Raw genomic sequence first — 14,027 nt, forward strand, 5'->3', positions numbered from 1 at the left:
TAAAGTAGAACAAACCAGAAAAAAATGTTACCAACATCATCCAAAAGGAAAGGGTACACCTTCTAAAGATCTTTAAACATTACTTGTTTCAAAGGGAGATAACTTGTCCAATGAAGCCATTATAGATTGTGTGATAAATATTATTGGACTAAACAGAATTTGAAAACATAACATATTAAGAACAACTCTGCACTATTGGTTTATAAACCATTTGGTTACATTTAACAAAGAAAAATCCTGAGGTTCTGCTTTGAGATAGAAACTCAAAAGAAAAAAAAAAAAAACCCTCAAAAGCAAGCTAAATGAAGTGAACCATGAGGCAACAGCTCCTCCTACAGTATCTAAGGAGGTAACATTTCAAAGGTTTCTTGATAGATTCATTTTTAGAAAATTAACCTGCCCCCTAAATGCCAGATTTATATTCCTGGTCTACTTTTGTGCCTCTATCCCATTTCAACTGTTGAGTCTTTTCCCCAAAGCTCTACATTCATCAGAAACTCTGTCAAGATAGATTTACCCTCACTCATACGCAGTGGATAGTGACTTTTAAGAGCCAAATAAGTCCCCTTCTTAAGGTAATTCAATTCTAACAAAGGGAAAAAAAAATCTTAATTAGTTACATGAAAGGCTAGCCCCAAAGTTTTGGTATGAGGGGCCCAATTACCCCTGCTAAGAGAGTCTTGTGGTTAGGAGGGAGGGATTTAAGCTCAATTGACTCTACCCATGTACTTGAAAACTCCAGACACCTCAAATATTGATCATTTTGTAGGTTACCTCTTAATTGTAGCCTTAATTTCTAGTATGACCACAAGATGGCATTACTCTCCAATAGTTAATATACTGCACCAGGCAGGGCCTGGGGCACATTGACACACAGCAGTCACTTCTTGAGAAAAATCAGTAAACTCTATTGTCAAAGGAAGCTTCAGAAATTAGAAAAGGAAAAATACTTAAATTATGAACTGTTGTAGCATAAATTCTAGCTAAAATTCAGACACAACTCCTTCAATGTATAGCACCAGAAATTATCAGTCTTCAAAAAAAGAACCATACAGCCATCCATCTTAAAGAAAAGTTTTGTTCTTTCTGTTTCACTGAATCAATGGGAAAAAAAATGGTGCTTTTTCTCTTAAAAAGTTTCTCCATGCTTGTGATGAGCTTTTTTACTTATTTTTGGTGGGGGGTAGCTAGAGAGAAAGACCAGTTGGCAGAATTTCTAGTGGATGTTCACTGGCCTCAATCATTGTTTCAGAACAGTACATATACATACAGACATATGGACACAAACATACACCTACTCTTCCCATAACCTAAATGCTAACACTCTGTGCTCCATTCCCCATGGTTGTGCGTGGCAAAACTTCTCTCTGTCTGACCCTTGTCTCCTGCAGGTCCCTTGCAGGCAAAGCCTCCATCCCCATCCAAGCAGCCCTGTGGCTCTTCCCTGGCATTCCTCATTCTCTAAAAACACATTTGGTTAGAGTCACCAAGCCAGCATCTAGACCTCCATCAGTAAATGTCTCAAAGAAACTTGTTTCTCACACAGAGACTTCCGAAAATTGTCTACCTCCAATATAAACCACACTTCAAGGGAAGATGCTCTTTCATATGTAAAAATGTTAGCAGTGCATGCTGGAGAGTTATGCATTTATTCTAGATAGTACACATTCTCTATCTTTGAAAACATAGTTAATTGAAGTGATGACATTTGAGAGAAATACACACTTTTTTTTCTCTAATTTCCCTCCCACACCCAAATCTGCATCTCTGCTCTTTTCCTCACAGTTCCTCTGCTTTCTCCTTGTGCCTGACTCCAGGTTCCAGGATGAAACACGAGCTCCTCCTACAGACAGCTATAGAGAAAGGCAGGTTCTTTCCTGGCTGCCTGAGATATTTTTCTCCTGAGTTCTGTCCAAGCTGGGAAAAACTGCTTAAACATACACACTTTCATGTGTGTTAGAAGGGAATGTTTGGCTTATCCTTCTACAAAAGTATTTTCACTAAAGGACTGATATGGAGATGCATGCAAGGGTGAGGTCAGCTTTGTCTTCTACTGTGCTAGGTTCTAATATTGAGACTGTCCTGAGACCCATTCTCCTGGCAATGATAAAGTGTATGAAATTTCTTAATCCATTCCATGACAAGACAGTAAGCATATGGTCTGTTTTATGTCCACTGCAATATATCCTAAGACATGAAAGAATGGGTCCCAGGTAGTCACAGGAGTCTAGGAACAATTTATGAGTGGCAGGCACTTCAGAACATTTTTTGGATTGATAAAATTAAAAAAAAAACCTTCCATCTTCTCCCTGCTGTATATTGAGCAAACTCTGAACCTGTTGCTGTCTCTTCTTTCCTTACTATAGATTAATGACTTTGTTCAATTCTTATCATCTTGTTCAGAATTTGCATTGTTCAGAATTGTCCTAGCATTCTCTCTTGTTACTAGGAACATTCATTTGACTTATGCCCCCAGACACTGTATTTAGGTTCTCAAAGATAGAGATTAAAAACACAATGTTGTTATCCTGACGATTCTCACTGTCCACCAAAGGAAGCATATGCAAAGGGTCTGTGAGGCTGAGAGCAGATGGTTTTAGGGAGAAAGACATGTAACCATGGTACCAGGTATTTAATCATGCAAAGCAGCCATGTGTGCAGCCCTTTGGTCTTTATGTTCTACTTTCTTCTGCTTTGGGGAATTCAATCAGCCTATCAGTGTCATCCAGCCCGCTTTGGACTTGTCACAGATAAAGTCTCCCTATTGTCAACCTTGGGCTTCCAATACTTCATGCACAATCAAATAACATTAAGCAACTTTTTAAAAAATCATTAACCCTTTCCTGCTTTTTCAAAAGACAGTGATGATCTGCTCTCATTCTGATTAATTTGGAGGTCATAATATCTTCAGGAATGTTAAATGGATGTATTTTTCAACCCCTGGAAAATCTGTTGCCCTGCCACTTCATACCCCTTAAAACCAAGGCATCAATCCAGTCAGAGGGATAGTAGTACTACTTAGAAGAAAGAAGTCATTCCCTAGGCTTTCTTTTCCAACATGAAATTGTTTAAATCTAAAGTCACTCAGTAGTTGGAAAGCAAGTGCTTTGACCTTGCAAAAGAAAAGCCATGCTTTATTGAGCAAGCAGAGGCCAGGGATGAGCTGAAGGAAGAGGTCTACCCTAGAGGTTACGTTGTTTCTCTGCTGATCTGAGCATACCCATACCTGTACCCAGGTGTATCTTTACCTGGTTTCAGAGGAGGAACCCTCTGAAAGAGCGAAACAGTTTGAGAGAGTTTCAATTTTCTATTAAATTGTTAGATATAGTACATACTGTGGTGTGTGTATAGAGAGTGGTGATGGAGCAGGCTTGAACTACTTGTGTAAGCTGAATTTGTATGTTCCTTCCCAGGTCCATATTCAGTAGCATCATCCTGGTAAATTAAAACTGGTAACAGTGGGTTTATTTACACCATGGAAATTGGCAAATGCTACAAAAAAGAGATGCTCCACCTCCCAGATTGTTACACACGGACCAGCACATCATTATAGTCATGTATGTATGCATGCAGTGTGTGTGTGTGTGTATTCAGCAGAAAGAGCTGATGGAGCATACATTTTGGTTCAAGAAACTTTACATTGGACTCTCCACTCACCCACTTATGGTGGTGTGATCCTTTCAGCTTCAGAGTTCAGTTCCTTATCTATAAAAGGGAGACAGCATGCCCTTATCTAGTACAGCAGTGAGGAGAGCAGACAGACACAAAGTACTTGGCCATATTAGGCCTAATAGCCAATGACTACAATAAAGAGAAATGCAAACCAGGCACTTCTCATTCATCCCTGATGGGCTTCAGAGGGCCTATTGGGTGTAGGTGAGGAAAGAATCACAGTCTGCAACAAAGGGAGGTTTCACCCCCTGTTGTTTACAAACAGTTTAGGAGTTTACAGGGGATTAGGTGGCCAAGGGTGGTCCCTAGAGAAGGTGGGAGACAGAGCCTAGCTGCAGAGCTTAGCAGGACGTGTGAAGCCTGGTGTAGCATGTGCCCTATCTACTCTCTAAAATTAAAATCCTAAGGTCAGGCAAGAGGTTTGCTTCCAGAGGAGCTTTTTGAAAACAAAAGCAGAAAGACTTAGAATAGGCATGCTTGCACACACAGCTCCTTGAATGCAAAATATTTATGTGCAACGTGACAGAGCAACACTATTTAGCACCAAGGGGAGACACAAGGACCTACACGGAGTAAGACAGAACCCATCACATGCCTCCCCCAGGAAACAAAAAGGGAGGTGAAAAAATTGCAGAGAGGTAACTAAGAGCATGAAAGGACTTTTTCATTCCCAATTAAGTGAGGCATGAAAAGGATGTGATCTGTGTGAAAAAGAACAAGGCTGCTGATGGCAGAGACGCGAACGCCAAGCGGCATTTTAATATTTCTGTCTGCCTCTTGGAAGAAAGAGGCTGGATAATTGCCCAAATTTCATAACCCTTAATTACCCACATCCCTAAGGACAAATTAAAGAATGTGCCAATAATACCTGAGACCCACATTATAGGTTCTAGAGGCTGTTAGACACCTGCCCTGTAGGAATGGAGGAAATTTTCTTGTTATTTTCATACCCTGTGGGGTAGGAGAGAAAGAAACAGCAGAGGAAGGGACTTGAGAGTCTTGATGGACCTGCCACCCTCTTCTGGCCTCTTTCTCCACATGTCCATCCTCCCTATCCCCCAGCTTCCCACCTTCTCCTCCCCCACCCCAGCTCCAAATACACAAACATCTCAGGCTACAAAGAAACTAGCAATGTATAAAAAAGTGAAGGGCCTCCAGGAAAGATTCCAAGCAGCCACACTTAGAATCTATTTTAAATGATCAAAGAGAAGAATAGTTGAAGTGGCCTGGCCTTCCTACCCTTCACATTCTCTCTTTGTTGGAATTCTTTGAAGATGTGACATGGTTGTCTTGGGACTGGCCTCCTTTAGTTAAGGTTTCAAGAGGAACTTGATAAGGCTTCAATGCCAAAAATGGATGTATAAGACATGAGAAACAGGAGTAAGCAGATAAGATTGAAACCAGAGAAAGAGCTGGTACAATGGGGCTTCTGAACACCAAAAGGATACATGAGAACCACCATGCAGGAAGCTATGCTCTGTTGTCTGGCTCTAATCAGCCAATGTAAGCTGCGTTTCAAGCTGCAGATCTATGGGTGACAGTATCTCAGTATCTCCTGTGTACTCCAAGGATGACTTTGTTGGCATTAGGGAACAAAGAAATGGACTTAGGGAAATTGATTAGAACACTGAAAGTCCCTAAGCAGGACTTTCCCACTAACATATACACAAACACATGGTATTGTCATTTAGTCAATCAATTTATTCATACATATTCATGAGCACCTGCCTGGTTTCATTACTTTGCTGGGCATAACAAGGGCTACAGGAGACCCTGGACTCAAGAAGCATGAAATCCAATGGGGAATGAAAGTCTGACCTCAGTAGCAAAATCCTGCATATAACAAAGGTGAAGTAAATAAGCAAATAGAGAAAAGAAAGTGGTCATTTATTCTTCTATAAATTATTTGAGAACAAGGATAATCTCATTCTTCATGTTCAACACTGTATTCAGGCTTTCACAGAGAAACAGAACCAAAATCACACACACACACACACACACACACACACACACACACACACACACACATACACACACACACACACAAAGAGTTCGATTATCAGTGTTGGCTCAGATAGTTATGGAGGTTAAATCCCACAATCTGCCATCTAGTGGTTTAATTCCAAAGGCCAGAGAATTGAAATGCTGGTGTAAGTCCAGTTCTGCATAAAAAATGCTGGAGAACCAGAACCACCAACGTCTACCAGCAAGAGACGATAGATGTTAGCTGAAGTTGAAAGTGAGAATTCCCCATTCTTCAGCTTTTTTGGCCCATGCAGGCCCTCAACAGATTGGGCATTGCCCACTCACCTTGGCGAGGACCATCTTTACACAGTCTACTGATTCAAATGTTAATCTCATCCAGAAAACACCCTCCTTAATATACCCAGAAAAAATGTCTTACCAACTATCTGGGCACCCCTCAACTTAGTTAAGTTGATGAATAAAACTAACCATCACAAGCACTTAACATAACACTAGGTACAAAATAAGAATCTTAAAAATGTGGCTGGAATCAACTTCTCTCGTTTTTAGGTGAAAAGGACACTAGAAAGTCTCTGCCAGAAATGTCCTTTCTTAGTGGCACAAGAGTCATTATTCATTAGTGGAAAGAAAATAAATTTCAGCAGGGAATGCATTGTTCAGGGTGGTCCTCCACAATTGCAGATGTGTGTACGTGGGTGAGGTAAATCTGTCTTGATTTCTCCTTTCTAAAATAGAAATAAATATACTTTGTGTTGAGCTCTATTTTGAAGAGAGACTGAAAGAATACAAATAAAGTTCTTTGTAAACTTGAAGAATGGCATCAATAATGAGTTACAATGATGGTGATAGGCACTCCCAATAAGCATTCCCATCTCTAGCTAAGCATTACTTTCTCTAAGCTGTCAATCTCCTGGGGAAATGGCAACAGAAGGGCTCACATCAGCTCTGCATGAAGGAAGGCAACACATTTCCTCTCAGAGTTGAAGGCCCTTGATCTGGTGTAGGAGGCCTGGGCACCAAAATTTTCAACATCTTACCTACCCATCCTACATTGCATTTAGATTTATGGAGAAAATTTTAAGAAGGGAGTAGAAAGAAAAATTGCCTCAGTGCCTATTAAAAGTTCAATCTTCATATCAAATTGTAGAGAAGGGTCCTTGAGATTCTGCTTAAAATTCATGATATCCAAAGTTAAATATGAGGCCAGCAATTATCATCTTGTCAAATGTCTAGCTTGTCTGACCTCATTTTTTTTTGCAGACTTCTTTCACAGGATGAGAGGATATTGTTGGAGAGAGAAGGAGTGCAGTTCTTTCTCTAGCAAACACACATATATTCTCTGAAAGCCTTCACAATAGGTTATCAGGCAGAAGACCATCCCTAATCACTATTCCTCTCCAGGTCTTTTATTCTAAGGAGGGCCCAGAGTAGGTAAGGCAAATGAGGTGTCCAGGGCTAAAGTTTAAAAGGCACTTACCTTCAAGATCATGCATTTTCAGGACACTTATAGACAAGGAACATTAAAGTCTGCCTTAAGTAAGGAATGAGGCTAAGTATGAAGAGAAATGGAGTCAGGAAATCACTTTCTCCTGAAAGATTCAGACACTGTTATTATCAACTAATATAGGTACTATCTCCATCCTTCTTGCTGCCATGCCTAATCCACTGGCCACTTTCAGACTCACAGGATATCAAAAGCACTAAAGTCAGGAAGATTGTCTCACTTTGTTTTGCTCCTGTCTGGAGGTGCTGAGCAGAGTGGTCCCCCATATGCTCTTTACCTGTATCTCATTCACATTTCACCTCAAAAACTACCTAATTGATTAGCACAGTGATAGTGTTTAATATATCTTGTGAAAAATTGGTAAATGTTCAAATTCATTTCAAAACACATTTATTAAGTGTATACTATTACTCTTGTCTTTGACGGAGAAACATAATCTGTTAATCATGTTTTTTAGATGTCTTCTTGACTGATGTATTTGGAAGAAAAAATGCCCAATGAAAATATAATGTATTTAAGGGCACAGACTAGAATATCATTTTATTTAAAAAAAAAAAAAAAGGAAAGGAAGAAAAAAGTACAACCACAAAAGGGCCAGAAAAAGTCTGCAAAGGAAATCCTATAATGATGGATATGTGCTAACCCAGGAATTAACTTGATGGCATTTGACTGGCTGGTATTTCTAGGATAGCTAGCTTGTAAGAAATAGGCTGCAGTTAAAACAGCAAGAAAAAACACTTTTGCCTTCTTGGATAGAAGATTTGTTTGTATCACCCTAAGTGATAACATTGGAAAAGTTAACCATTTTCACCAGCATTGCCAAAAGTCAATGCTGAAATATTAGACATTGCTCTTGCCCCGAACCTACATCTACACTTGAAGTTTTTTATGAGAGATCCATAAACGGATATGTTTGGGCCTCAGAACTCCCTGCAAATATTGTAAGAAAGTATATACCTGCTTATATCCATGTGAACATTTTATGAAAGAAGATCATAGTGTAGTCAGATTCCAAACTTTAAGAAATACAATGCCGTATTCAAGTTTTGAAAACTATCTGTTAAATAAATATTGCAATTTCATACTTGAAAAAAATATCTGTGAGCCACAAGATCCAGCAACTTGCCAACATCCAGATGAACGGCCCTAAGTGAGGTCAATTAGCTCCTTGGAAGCTCTGATTTCTTAAGAATTTTAGGGATCTTTAAGTATTACCATCAGGTGGTAAAGCCCCCAAATTTAAGAAGAATATAGACAATAATTAATAACTTCCCTCTAAACTCCAAAGATGAACTATTGAATGTACAGTTTAATTCCAGACTCCATGTGGACTTTCCTTATAGAGGAAATGCATTGAAGAAAATGTGCAAGCTTTGATATAAATCTTTAAGAACGTTCCATCTATGTACTGCAGCAACCCTGACACTTCTCCAAGGAACCTGTGAAATACAACAAAACTTTGGCACGGACAATATCTAAAAACTTTCTTCTATTAGAGATAAAAAGTATCTAAATAAAGGAAGTTAAAGGTCAAGGTTAGAATCTATATCGCAAGAATTTCATACCTCACCTTCTAAAATGGACCACTGTGTGGCCAAGAAGTATGTGCTTCCATGACAAAATAACTGATTGGGTAATTTATTAAGGAAATAAATTTACTCTGACAGTTCTAGAGGCTGGGAAGTCTAAGATCCATTTGCCAGCAGGTATCTGATGAAGGCTATACAGGTGTCCTCACATATTTGGACAGAAAGGGCAAAGGAAAAAAATACGGTGGCTTCATATAGCAGATGAGTATAAGAGTACAAACTCAATCCCTGAAGCCCTTTTGTAAGGAGAATATGAGGTTCCCTCATGCTTTAATAACCTCCTATAGATCCCACTTCTTAACACTATCTCATTTACCATCAAGCTTTAAGATATGATGGCTGAGGGACACATTCAGATGACAGTAATGTCGGTGATTAAAAGAGAGACATAAACAATCCCTCTGACTCTGCAAAAAAAAAAAAACAACAATAACACAAGGGTTAGTCAACCTAAGGATGTTTTGTGATAGGAATATGATATCCATTCCTCTTTATAGACTAATAGTGTCTGAAAACTGGCAGAATTAGAGTATTAAACCCAATCTGCTTATATTTTTAAATGCATCAAATGTTTAAAGATATGAGGATTATAGGATAAAAAATGACTTACGGGGTTTGCTCTGTACAAAATAAAATAAAATTTTCTGTTCCCTCTTAATCATTTCTAGAACATTCAAAGGAAAAGCAAACTAGTTTAAATATCTGATCTAGGACAAAGTACAAGTTTTAAAAAGTCACCAATATCTCAAAACTTGAATTTTTTGTGCTCTTCAGAGTAGAGAGATGAAGTAATAGTAATTTTGGTCATGAAAATAACTGAAAAGGTCTTCCTAGTTGAGAAAGATAAAGTTCCAGAAGTCGTCCTCAACTGACAGCACATCAAAATGGCTGTAAAATGTTTAAAAATAGAAAGAGAGGTGCTCAGTATTCACAGTGGTGATTTCACTGAATGTATGTGACAGAAACCAAAGTTTGGGAAAACAGATGGCTGGAAATTTTAGGGGAGCACTCCAGAAATAAGTAAGCTATAGAGGGAAAAAAAACTGCAAAACTTGATAGAGGGATGATCATAGATATTTGATTAAATATTGGGCTGCAAAGGTGGAATTCTATGAGGCCAGTGTGAGAACAAAGATGAGGGAAAGAAATGTTAAGGAGCTATAAAACACCTGACTAATCTGGCTTGAATGGAGTTGAGGAAATTTTGGGGAGACCTCACAGAACACCTGAGGCATTTAGTGGAGATGTGGTAATTGCTGCATATCAACAAGTGCCATAGGAAGTAATACCAGCAAGATGGCAGAATGGGAGTTTTCTACCATCATTTCCTCAGAAATACATCAGTTTTCATGACTTACGAATGTCAGTACAATTGTGGAGTACAGAAGTCCAGCAGAGAAATTCCAGCACACCCTTGGAGAAAAAAAAAAAAGAAAAGAAGAGAATAGACACAGTGACCAAGGCAAGAATAGCTTCAGTTTACCTACATCAACCCTCACTAAAGGTGGCAAAGCTCAGTGACAGGGGAGCTCACTGTAGGGATGCTAGGCAAGAGGCCCCCTGCTCTCTCACCCCACTTAAAATACTGGTGATTGACACATGGGAGTGGTTTGGAGAGTGTGGAACCAGGGAAGAGAGTAATTACTTGTTTCTATAGTCATTTGTCCAAACTACTCAAAGTAATCTACAAACTCAATGCAATCCCTGTGAAAAGTTCCAGTGACATTTTCCACAGAAATAGAAAACATAATCCTAATATTTGTGTGAAACCACAAAGATCCTGAATAGCCAAGATAATCTTGAGGAAGAAGAAAGTTGGAGGCATCACACTTCTGATTCTAAATTCTATTACAAAGCCATAGTATATCAAAACAGTATGAGGTTAGCATAAAATAGCCACATTCATGACTGCAACAGAAACAAACCCATGTATATATGGTCAATGAATTTTTAATAAAGGTTCCAAGAAAAACCTATGGAGAAAGGATAATCTCTGTAGTAAATATTGCTTAGAAAAATTGTATAAACACACTCAAAAGAAAAGGAACTGCATCCTTATTTTATATCATATGCAAAAAATCAACTAAAATGGATTAAGGACTTAAGCAAAAGACCTAAAACCATAAGAGTCCTAGGAGAAGAAAAATACAGGGAATAGGCTCCTTGATGTTGGTATTAACAATGATTGTTTTGGGGAGGGGTATGACACTAAATGCAGAGGCAACAAAAATAAGTTCAAGTACAACAAACTAAGAAGCTTCTGCACAGCAAAAGAAACAAATTAAAGAGACAGTGCATTTAATGGGAAATATTTGCAAACTGTACAACTGATAGACGGTCAATAATCAAAGTAATAAAGAAACCATAAAACTCAGTAGCAGACATAAATACCACAATTCAAAATGGCCCAGGAACCTGCATAGGCAATTGTTTCTGAAGAAAATACCAAAATTGCCAACAGTATACTAAAAGTTCTTCAACATCACTAATCACCAGGAAAATATAAATTGACTGTGACACAGGTTACTCCACAGGCACCTGCACACCCATGTTTATTGCGGCACTATTCACAATAGCCAAGTTATGGAAACAGCCAAGATGCCCCACCACTGACGAATGGATTAAGAAAATGTGGTATCTATACACAATGGAATTTTATGCAGCCATGAAGAAGAACGAAATGTTATCATTCGCTGGTAAATGGATGGAATTGGAGAACATCATTCTGAGTGAGGTTAGCCTGGCCCAAAAGACCAAAAATCATATGTTCTCCCTCATATGTGGACATTAGATCAAGGGCAAACACAACAAGGGGATTGGACTATGAGCACATGATAAAAGCGAGAGCACACAAGTAAGGGGTGAGGATAGGTAAGTCACCTAAAAAACTAGCTAGCATTTGTTGCCCTTAACGCAGAGAAACTAAAGCAGATACCTTAAAAGCAACTGAGGCCAATAGGAAAAGGGGAACAGGTACTAGAGAAAAGGTTAGATCAAAAAGAATTAACCTAGAAGGTAACACCACGCACAGGAAATCAATGTGAGTCAATGCCCTGTATAGCTATCCTTATCTCAACCAGCAAAAACTCTTGTTCCTTCCTATTATTGCTTATACTCTCTCTACAACAAAATTAGAAATAAGGGCAAAATAGTTTCTGCTGGGTATTGAGGGGGGGTAGAGGGAGGGGGCGGAGTTGGTGGTAAGGGAGGGGGTGGGGGCAGGGGGAGAAATGAACCAAGCCTTGTATGCACATATGAATAATAAAAGAAAAATGAAAAAAAAAAAGAAACCACAGTAAACCACAGTGAAATATCACCTCAAACCTGCTAGGATGGTTCTTTTTAGGAGAAAGACAGAGAAACAGAATGAGGAAGAGAGACTGAGGGTGAATGTTGGTATGGTTGTGGAGACATAGGAAATTGTGTACACTGTTGGTGGGAACTTAAAATAGTGCAACTACCATGGGAAAAAGTATGGAGGTTCCTCAAAAATTAAGACAAAGTTGCCATATGATGCAGTGATCTCACCTCTAGGTTTATATTTAAAGGAAAGAAAACAATATGTCAAAGAGTTAATGCACTCCCATGCTCAATGCAGCAGAATTTATAAGATAAAAACACCTAAGTAAGTGTCTAACAGTGGGTTAAAAAATGTGATACACACATTACTCCTCAGTCTTAAAAACAAACCTGGCAGACATACACTAAGTGAAATAAGCCAGACACATATATGTTGAATCTAAAAAAATAATAATTCTTAGAAAAGAAAAGAAAATAGTAGCAACTATGGGTGAGGGTGGAGTAATGGGTAATGTTGGTCAAGGTGTGCATATTTTCAGCTGTAAGTTGAATAAATTCTTAAGATACACTGTATAACATGATGAGTGCAGTTTATAATGATGCATCAAGTACTCAGTTTGCTAAGGGAGATCTCAAGTGTTCTTGCCACAAAATAATAAGGTAATTATGGACAGTGATTGATGTATTAATTAGTGGATTGAGGTAGTCATTTCACAATGTGTGCACATATTAAAACATTGTATACTTTAATATGCATAATTTTCATTCAATAGTAATACTTCAATAAAGAAAAACATTAAAAATATTATGCTAGTCAAAGAATTTATACTTCTAGGAAAGTCCTTACAAAGTTTAAAACAAGACTTGTGGAGGATGAGATTACTGTAGAAGCAAAGTAACTGGCCCCCAAAATTTTTTGGACCCACACAAAATGCAAGAAATCAACCAGGGAACAATCATGAAGACCAGCATCCAGGGAACAATTACTGGTCATACAAAGAAGAAAGGAATCAAGAGCTATAAACAGGAGAGAAATTAATAGAAAGAGCTTAAGAAATGACAATTACGGAATTCTTAGATAAGAACTTAAAAATGTAATTTTTAATATGTGAGTTAAAAAAATATAACACTGAACGAGACATTCCCTGGGTGCACTTCATGAGACACCACAGGAGAAGAGTGGCAAGATGAAGATGGAGCAACAGAAATTTCCTAAGCTGAAGCAGACAGACACAAAAGGCAGAGCTAATTGAGCAGGGCTTCACTGATCAGGGTCAATAGCAAGTGAGCTAACATGAGTATAATTGGAATCTACCATGTAATTTTGTACTGGCAGGCCTAGTTAATTCAAGAACAAAATAGGTATACAGATTGGGAAGAAAGAAGTAAAAATATCATTATTCACAAATAACAGAAAATCTGAAGTAATCATCAAAAAGTACTAAAACTACTTGGTGGTGGATTCAGCAATTGAAGAGTAGGTGATTCTGTATCCAAAAATTCCTATATATTTCCTTACATAGCAACTAACACTTGGAATACTATGAAATGCTTAAGGATGTTTAATAAAAGTTATAACAAGATCCGCAAACTGAATGCAATAGAACACTGTTAACAGAAATTAAACAAGGAAGAAGGAAGAAATACACTACCTTATGGGTCAGAAAATATGTGAAAATGTCAGTTCTACACGAACTGCAATTTCAATCAACACCTCTACAGGTTTTCTTAAGAAATTGACAAACTGACTATAAAGTTTGATTAGCTATGCAAAAGACCACAGAAAATCCAAAATTATTTTGAAATATAGACATACTTCTTAGTTTCAATTTTTATGATAAAGCTACAGTAGTTAAAAATTGTAGCAAGACACTTAAACAATGAAGGACAGTAATGTAAAACAGGTCTGTTTGGGGAAGGTTACTAGTGGGCATTCCCCAACGGTGAATGGAGAGGGTCAAGAAGGGTGGGTATGG

Source organism: Castor canadensis, chromosome 3 (genome assembly GCF_047511655.1).
Source record: "Castor canadensis chromosome 3, mCasCan1.hap1v2, whole genome shotgun sequence".
Lineage (NCBI taxonomy): Eukaryota > Metazoa > Chordata > Mammalia > Rodentia > Castoridae > Castor > Castor canadensis.